We start from the raw sequence: 9,081 nt of genomic DNA, 5'->3' as shown, positions 1-9,081 counted from the left end.
CATAATTTTATAAACCTCAATTAAATCTCCCCTCAGCCTCCTCTGTTCCAAAGAAAACAACCACAATCTTTCCTCATAGATAAAATTCTCCAGTCTTGGCAACATCCTCGTAAATCTCCTTTGTATCCTCTCTAGTGCAATCACATCTTTCCTGTAATGTGGTGACCAGAACTGTACGCAGTACTCTAGCTGTAGCCTAACTAGTGTTTTACACAGTTCCAGCATAACCTCCCTGCTCTTATATTCGATGCCTCGACTAATAAAGGAAAGTATCCCGTATTCATTTCTTATCCATTTTGATGACCTTCACTCACCATCCAACTTTATCCTTTATTTTGCTTATTGGCTACACTCTACATTTACATGTAAAAATCTCGATTCCACTTGTGGTGCAATAGCTGAATCACTGCATCTTCAATCTCCTCCATGTCCCTCTGATAAGGCAATGAAACGCATGGTCCTTTCGATTCTTCACATCTCTCACAAGTCCGACCACCATTGTGACCTTTGACGGTTGCATCCCTTAGTCTTGCTTCGTCTGTAGACATTCTTGGTCTCGCTGTTTCCTCTAATCTGAAATGGAGCTCCTCTAGGTCCTGCATTGCTAAAGCTATCTCCAAGTGGCAATGGTTTCTTTTCCCGTGCCGAACCCTTTTCTTCTTAAGAACTTTCAACACCCATATCAAGCCAAAGTGAATCCAAGGCTAGAACACTGCTCCCTTCCATGGTGATGTTCTTCTGGCATCCCTCTTTCACTCCTGGACAGGATAGAAGAAAAGTTGCTCTGCCATTTTCTTGTTCCCCATTATAAATTCTCCTGTTTCTGACTGTAAGGGACCTACATTTGTCTTCAGTAATCTTTTTCTTTTAACATACTTGTAGAAGCTTTTACAGTCTGCTTTTATGTTCCTTGCAAGTTTACTCTTATACTCTATTTTTCCCCTCTTAATCAATCTCTTGGTCCTTTTTTGTTGAATTCTAAACTGCTCCCAATCCTCAGGCTTGCTACTTTTTTCTGGCAATTTTATATGACTCCTCTTTGGATCTAATACTATCCTTAGTTTCTTTTGTTAGCCATGGTTGGGCTGCTTTTCCTTTTGTGTTTTTTGCGCCAGAAAGGAATGTATAACTGTTGCAATTCATGCATTCGTTCCTTAAATATTAGCCATTGCCTATCCACCGTCATGCCTTTTAATGAAGCTTCCCAATCTATCATAGCCCGATAAGTTCCATCCTTGTCCTCCAGCCTCCATTGCAACCTTTCTTGCCTTTATTTTATTGATAGCATGGTCACGTTGCTCTGAGCTTTCCTCTCTTGTTCACCTTAAGCTCCAAATACATTGTGTTGTATTCTTTTCCTCACCTCTGCATCCTTACCTCATTCAACCCTCCTACAATCTACAATCTTTTCAAAGGTTTCAGCCGTGTCTCAGTCAGTCGCACTCTTGCCTCTGAGTCTGAAGGCCGTGCGTTCATGCCCCACTTCAGAGACTGGAACGCATAATCTAGGCTGACACTTCAGTGTAGCACTGAGGGAGTGCTGCACTGTCGGAGGTGCCGTCTTTTGGATGAGACCCCATCTGCCCTCTCAGGTGCGAATGACCGGGTAATCTGTTTTTAGGTATTGGTTAAGGGATAAACACTAGCCAGGACACTGAGGAGGACTCCCTTTCTCTTCTTCAAAATAGTGCCGTGGGATTTTTTACATCCAGTCAAGAGAGCTGACGGCCACAGTAGAGAGTTTCAAGGTATCAAAGGCTTCTCCAATCCAAAACTAGGGTCCTGAATCTAAACAAAGGAAACTACAAAGGTATGAGGAGTGAGTTGGCTATGATAGATTGGGAAGCTTCATTAAAAGGCATGATGGTGGATAGGCAATGGCTAATATTTAAGGAACGAATGCATGAATTGCAACAGTTATACATTCCTTTCTGGCGCAAACACACAAAAGGAAAAGCGGCCCAACCATGGCTAACAAAAGAAACTAAGGATAGTAATGGATCCAAAGAGGAGTTGTATAAAGTTGCCAGAAAAAAGTAGCAAGCCTGAGGATTGGGAGCAGTTTAGAATTCAACAAAAAAGGACCAAGAAATTGATTAAGAGGGGGAAAAATAGAGTATAAGAGTAAACTTGCAAGGAACGTAAAAGCGGACTGTAAAAGCTTCTAAAGGTATGTTAAAAGAAAAAGATTACTGAAATTTAGGTCTCTTACAGTCATAAACAGGAGAATTTATAATGGGGAACAAGGAAATGGCAGAGCAATTGAACAAATACTTTGGTTCTGTCTCCACGGAAGGGGACACAAATAACTTCCCAGAAATGCTAGGGAACCAAGGGTCTAGTGAGAAGGAGGAATTAAAGGAAATTAGTATTAGTAAAAAAATAGTGCTGGAGAAATTAATGGGACTGAAAACCCATAAATCCCCAGGGCCTGATAATCTGTATCCCAGAGTACTAAAAGAGGAAGCCATGGAAATAATGGATGCATTCGTTGTCATCTTCCAAAATTCTATAGATTATGGAACAGTTCCTGCAGATTGGAGGGTGGCAAATGTAACTCCACTATTTGAAAAAGGAGGGAGAGAGAAAACAGGGAACTACAGACTGGCTAGCCTAACATCAGTAGTAGGTAAAATGCTAGAGTTTATTATAAAGGATATGATAACAGGGCACTTAGAAAATATCAACAGGATTAGACAAAGTCAACATGGATTTAAGAAAGGGAAATCATGTTTGACAAACCTATTGGAGTTTTTTGAGGATGTAACTGGTAGAATAGATAAGGGGGAACCAGTGGATGTGGTGTATTTGGATTTTCAGAAGACCTTTGATAATGTCCCACATAAGAGGTTAGTGTGCAAAATTAAAGCACATGGGATTGGGGGTAATATACTGGCATGGATTGAGAATTGGTTAACAGACAGGAAACAGAGAGTAGGAATAAATGGGTCTTTCTCAGGGTGGCAGGCAGTGACTAGTGGGATACCACAGGGATCAGTGCTTGGGCCCCAGCTATTCACAACATATGTCAATGATTTGGATGAGGGAACCCAATGTAATATTTCCAATTTTGCTGACAAGACAAAACTAGGTGGGATTGTGAGTTGTGAGGAGGATGCAAAGAGGCTTCAAGGTGATTTAGACAAGTTGAGTGAGTGGGCAAATACATAGCAGATGCAGTATAATGTGGATAAATGTGAAGTTATCCACTTCGGAAGGAAAAACAGAAAGGCAGAGTATTATTTAAATGGTGATAGATTGGAAAATGTTGATGTACAAAGGGATCTGGGTGTCCTTGTACACCAGTCACTGAAAGCAAACATGCAGGTGCAGCAAGCAGTTAGGAAGGCAAATGGCATGTTGGCCTTCATTGCAAGAGGATTTGAGTACAGGAGCAAGGACGTCTTACTGCAGTTATACAGGGCCTTGGTGAGACCACACTTGGAGTATTGTGTGCAGTTTTGGTCTCCTTACCTAAGAAAGGATATAATTGCCAGAGAGGGAGTGCAGTGAAGGTTCACCAGACTGATTCCTGGGATGGCAGGACTGTCGTATGAGGAGAGATTGGGTCGACTAGGCCTGTATTCACTCGAGTTTAGAAGAATGAGAGGGGATCTTATTGAAATGCATAAAATTCTGACAGGGCTAGACAGACTGGATGCAGGGAGGATGTTCACCCTGGCTGGGGGGTCCAGAATGAGGGGGTCACATTCTCAGGATACGGGGTAGGACATTTAGGACTGAGATGAGGAGAAATTTCTTCACTCAGAGGGCGGTGAACCTGTGGAATTCTCTACCACAGAAGGCAGTGGAGGCCAAGTCACTGAATATATTTAAGAAGGAGATAGATAGATTTCTAGACACAGAAGGCATCAAGGGGTATGGGGAGAGAGTGGGAATATGGTATTGAGATAAAGGATCAGCCATGATCATATTGAATGGCGGAGCAGGCTCGAAGGACCGAATGGCCTACTCCTGCTCCTATTTTCTATGTTTCTATGTTTCAAAGTAATTTCAATAATTATGTGGAGACCATACTTGCCAGTAGTTTGGCCTCATGTTGTGCCTTCAAGTCACCTGCCAGAAAATCGGGTGCCCAAGGAATTGGTTACATGAGTTCAGGTGACAGATATCATGACTCACGCCCGGTGTCACCAATACCTGGTACTGCCGGTGGGATCTTGGAAAATTGAAGTATCAGAAGGCAAATAAAGCACAGACCGAGCCCAATCCTGTCCTCATCCCATTGTCCGACACTTTCCCAGCAGGCTGCAGTCCAGTTCAAGGGTCAATTCTTTTCCCCTTCCCTACACCTGAAGCTAATTGTGGGCTCCTCAGTTGCTGCTCTCAGGTGAAGTTTAGCTAACTCAGGAAAGATAAGGATCAAATTTAGGACTTTCCCGCTGTATTTGGTTCATCCCAGGCCACCGAGATCAATTATAGCATCCAACAAGACTCCACAAGGAGATTTTTATGCACTTGGTATCAGCTGAAATGAAATGTAGTGCTGCTGGATGGAAAACATTGTGTTGAAATATGTGAACCATCCTTGTAACTCTTCCAAATTATTTATGAATCTGTTCTTGCTGGCATTATTTGTGGTGTGGCTGTTAAATTTTCAATTTGTTGGCGCACTTGACATCAAGTGAAGATCATCAGCATAACTTAGATCTCTTATAGACTTGTGCTATTTGCTCTGGGGTGGGGGACGGGACGGGGGCGTTGCATCATTTATATTAATGGCGGCATAACGCAGGAGGAGTTATGTATACCATTCTGTTTTACACCTGCCCCCTCCACCCCCACCTACCATCTCCACCTCCCACAATCACTCAGTCGAATCATTATTAATTTTGACATCGCAAACTGTCAGCTCATACATTTACTGATTATATTTACAAAGTTTCGTGGCACCGAGGTATTTTTATGGGACTGCTCAGCATTCACTGTCAAAGGCTCCTTCAGATCCTATAAAATTAAACCTGACTGAGTTTTCCGAAATTCAGCTGACGGTTAGTTTGAGCAATTCCATTAAATACAAAGAATAAATAATTCCAGCGTATAAATCACTCCTCTGTTTTTATGGATGGCGTTTTGGTTTAAAAGAAGCCACACTGGTGTGTAAATCTGTCTCTGTGTTTAGAAGATTGCTTATCTCGTTTTATTGGCGCGTGAAATCAAATGCGAAGATGTCGGAAAGGCTCAGCGTGTTGATCAGCGTCTGAAAGAGAAAAGCAACCTGACATTGTGATATGGTGATTGGTAATTGGCTGGGGAGGTAGGAGGCAGAGAGTTGCAGATAAAGGGCTCAATCTCTGATTGACAGGGATGTGAACAAGCAGTGTTCCCCAGGGATCTGTACTGGGGCCTCAGCTTTTCACCCTTGGTATTAATAACTGCAGTGGGGGCAGTAGTGTAGTGGTGATGCTATTGGGCTAGTAATCCAGAGGCCTGGACTAATAACCCAGATCAACGTGAGTTTAAATTCTACAATTTTGTTAATTTCTGTCAAAAAAAAATGTGGATTTAAAAAGCTCCTACCAGTAAATGGGGCCATGAAGCTATCGGATTGTTGTAAAAGCCCAACTGGTTCACGAATGTCCATTAGGGAAGGAAACCTGCCGTCCTTACGTGACTCTTATATGTGACTCCAGTCCCACACCAACGTGACTGACTCATAACTGCCCCTTAACACTCAGTTGTATCAAACCACTTTAAGAACATAGCAACATAGGAACATAGAAGTAGGCCATTTAGTCCCTCGAGCCTTCTCCGCCACTCAATTAGATCATGACTGATGTGTATCTTATCTCCATGGTTTCATATCCCTTAAAACCCTTACCTGATAAAAATCTATCAATCTCAGTTGTGAAATTTTCAATTGACCCCCCAGCCTCAACAGCTTTTTGGGGAGATAGTTCCAGATTTCCACTACCCTTTGTGTGAAGAAGTGCTTCCTGACATCACCCCTGAACGGCCTAGCTCTTATTTTAAGGGTGTGCCCTCTTGTTCTGAACTCTCCCACCAGAGGAAATAGTTTCTCTCTATCTATCCTATCGTATCCTTTCATGATCTTAAACACTCCAATTAGATCACACCTTAATCTTCAATACTCAAGGGAATATAAGCCTAGTCTATGCAACCTGTCCTGATAATTTAAATCTCTAAACCCCAGTAGCATTCTGGTGAACCTGCGCTGTACCCCTTCCAAGGCCAAAATATCCTTCCTGAGGTGCAGTGCCCAGAAGTAGAACGCGGTATCTCCGGATGGGGACTAACCAGAGGTCTATTGTTTGGTTAGAAACATAGAAACATAGAAAATAGGAGCAAGAGTAGGCCATTCGGCCCTTCGGGCCTGCTCCGCCATTCAAAATGATCATGGCTGATCGTCTAACTCAGTACCCTGTTCCCGCTTTTTCCTCATATCCCTTGATCCCTTTAGCATTAAGAAATATATCTATCTCCTTCTTGAATACATCTAATGACTTGACCTCCACTGCCTTCTGTGGTAGAGAATTTTCACCACCCTCTGAGTGAAGAAATTTCTCCTCATCTCGGTTCCAAATGGCATACCCCGTATCCTGAGACTGTGACCCCTGGTTCTGGACTCGCCAGCCATCGGGAACATCCTCCCTGCATCTAGTCTGTCTAGTCCTGTTAGAATTTTATATGTTTCGATGAGATCACCTCTCATTCTGGCTGCATCACGGCTGATCTTCGCAGAGCAGCTACGGATGGACAATAAATGTTGGCCTTGCCAGCTGCACCCACACCCCAGGAATGAATTAAAATATGATTTGGATGAAGGAATAGAGTCGTATATCCAAGGTTGCAGATGACACTAAGTTAGGAATCACTGTGAGTTGTGTGGATGGGACGAGAAAGTTACAAAGGGGCATTAACAGACCAAGTGAGTGGGCAAAACTATGGCAGATGGAGTTCAATGTTGACAAGTGTCAAGTCATCCAATTTAAATCTGAGAAAGACAAATCAGAATATTTTCTTAACGGCGAGAGAGTAGGAACTGTGGAGGAGCAAAGGGATTTAGTTGTCCATGCACACAATTCACGAACAGCTAGTGCACAGGTACAAAGGGTAATCAAGGAGGCTAATGGAATGTTGGCCTTTCTCTCAAGGGAGCTGGAATTCAAAAGTGAGGAAGTAATGCTTCAGTGGTCCAGGGCCTTGGTCAGACCCCAACTGGACTATTGCGTTCAGTTTTGGACACCGAAACTCAGGAAGGCCTTCGAGACGGTACAGCGCAGATTCACAAGACTGGTACCAGGGCTTAAAGGGTTAAATTATGAGTCCAGTTTGCATAAACCTGATTTGTATATCCTTGAGTTTAGAAGTTTGAAGGAGGCCATTCAACCCATCGAGTCCAAGCCGGCTCTCTGCAAGAGCAATCCAGCTAGTCCCACTCCTCCGCCCTTTCCCCGTAGCCCTGCAAATTTTTTCCCTTCAAGTACTTACCCAATTTCCTTTTGAAAGCCACGATTGAATCTGCCTCTACCATCCCCTCTGGCAGTGCATTCCAGATCACAACCACTCACTGTGTAAAAAAATTTTTCCTCATGTCGCCTTTGGTTGTTTTGCCAATCACCTTAAATCTATTTCCTCTGGTTCTTGACCCCTCTGCCAATGGGAACAGTTTTTCTCTATCTACTCTGTCTAGACCCCTCATGATTTTGAACACCTCTATCAAATCTCCTCTCAACCTTCTCTGCTCTAAGGAGAACAACCCCACCTTCTCCAGTCTATCCACGTAACTGAAGTCCCTCATCCCTGGAACCATTCTGGAAAATCTCTTCTGCAACCTCTCTAAGGGCTTCAACTCCTTCCTAAAGTGCGGTGCCCAGCCCTGGACACAATATTCCAGTTGTAGCCGAACCAGTGTTTTATAAAGGTTCTTCATGACTTCCTTGCTTGTGTACTCTATGGCTCCATTTATAAAGCCCAGGATCCCGTATGCTTTTTTAACCGCTTTCTCAACCTGCCCTGCCACCTTCAGCGATTTGTGCACATATACCCCCAGATCTCTCTGTTCCCGAACCCCTTTTAGAATTGTACTCTTTAGTTTATATTGCGTCTGTTTGTTCTTTCTATCAAAATGTATCACTTCGCACTTTTCTGTGTTAAATTTCATCTGCCACGTGTCTGCCCATGCCACCAGCCTGTCTATATCCTCTTGAAGTCTATCACTATCCTCCTCACTGTTCACTACATTTCCAAGTTTTGTGTCATCTGCAGATTTTGAAATTGTGCCCTGTACACCCAAGTCCAAGTCATGTATGAATTAAATTAATAAGGAATGATGACTCGTGATATACATAACCGCCAACTAATTAATGGCTACGATGATTCTGAAGGCATTTGATAAAGTTTCACATGCAAAGGTGTAAAGACGTCTAAACGGTGATGAAATCTATAGCAAATGAACTAGTTGGATTTAAATTTATCTTGACGACAGGAAACAGAGTATGACCAAAAAATGGGGTCCAGTGGGTTTGGCAAGACAGTGATCTGAGGCAACAGGGGTGAAATTGGACCTTGTCGTTTTCATTTCCCGACTGGTTTTCACCCATTTTGGGCTCTGGCAACAGTTTGGGGGCACGTTCGGGTGGGGGGGTGTTCCCGGGTGACTTCAGACATTCCACTCAGGACGGCACTCTTAGAATCATAGAAAATTTACGGCACAGAAGGAGGCCATTCGACCCATCATGTCCGCGCCGGACGAAAATGACCCAATCAGCCTAATCCCACTTTCCAGCACTTGGTCCGTAGCCCTGTTGGTTACTGCACTTCAGGTGCACATCCATGCACTTTTTAAATGAGCTGAGGGTTTCTGCCTCTACCACCCTTTCAGGCAGTGAGTTCCAGTCCTCCACCACCCTCTGGGTGAAACATTTTTTCCTCAGCTCCCCTCTAATCCTTTTACCGATCGCTTTAAGTCTATGCCCCCTGGTTATTGACCTCTGCTAAAGGTAATAGGTCCTTCCTGTTCAATCTATCCAGGCCTCTCATAATTTTGTACACCTCAATTAAATCACCCCACAGCCTCCTCAGTTCCAAAGAGAACAA

At 43.4% G+C, this 9,081-nt stretch overlaps 1 long non-coding RNA gene across 1 annotated transcript in view; it reads right to left on the bottom strand.

Moving 5' to 3' along the window:
• Positions 1-320: 320 nt before the first annotated feature.
• LOC137332063 (uncharacterized) overlaps positions 321-9,081 on the bottom strand; it is a 35,750-nt gene continuing 26,989 nt past the window's right edge. The window contains exon 3 of the long non-coding RNA XR_010965562.1: positions 321-758. This is a non-coding gene — a long non-coding RNA (uncharacterized lncRNA). The remainder of the gene's footprint in view (positions 759-9,081) is intronic.

This window comes from Heptranchias perlo, chromosome 14 (genome assembly GCF_035084215.1).
Source record: "Heptranchias perlo isolate sHepPer1 chromosome 14, sHepPer1.hap1, whole genome shotgun sequence".
Lineage (NCBI taxonomy): Eukaryota > Metazoa > Chordata > Chondrichthyes > Hexanchiformes > Hexanchidae > Heptranchias > Heptranchias perlo.
Note: the sequence above shows the minus strand (reverse complement) of the source record. Positions and strands in the feature narration are given on the sequence as shown.